Consider the following 223-nt stretch of genomic DNA (forward strand, 5'->3'; position numbering starts at 1 on the left):
CGGGGAAGACTTGACGGAGCCTCACTTTAAAAACAAAAAAAATTTTAAAAAAAATCAAAAAATTAAAAAACCCACAAAAAAGAACAAAACAGAAAAGGAAAAAAAAAACAAAACAAAACAAAAAAACCAACACTTTGTGATTGGCTGGTTGATAAGTACCAGTGTGTTCTGGCACATGTAACTGCCCACGTGTGCTTGTTTCTGTGTGAGTGCGTGTGCACAT

This window comes from Pygoscelis adeliae, unplaced genomic scaffold (genome assembly GCF_000699105.1).
Source record: "Pygoscelis adeliae isolate BGI_AS28 unplaced genomic scaffold, ASM69910v1 Scaffold60, whole genome shotgun sequence".
Classification (NCBI taxonomy): domain Eukaryota; kingdom Metazoa; phylum Chordata; class Aves; order Sphenisciformes; family Spheniscidae; genus Pygoscelis; species Pygoscelis adeliae.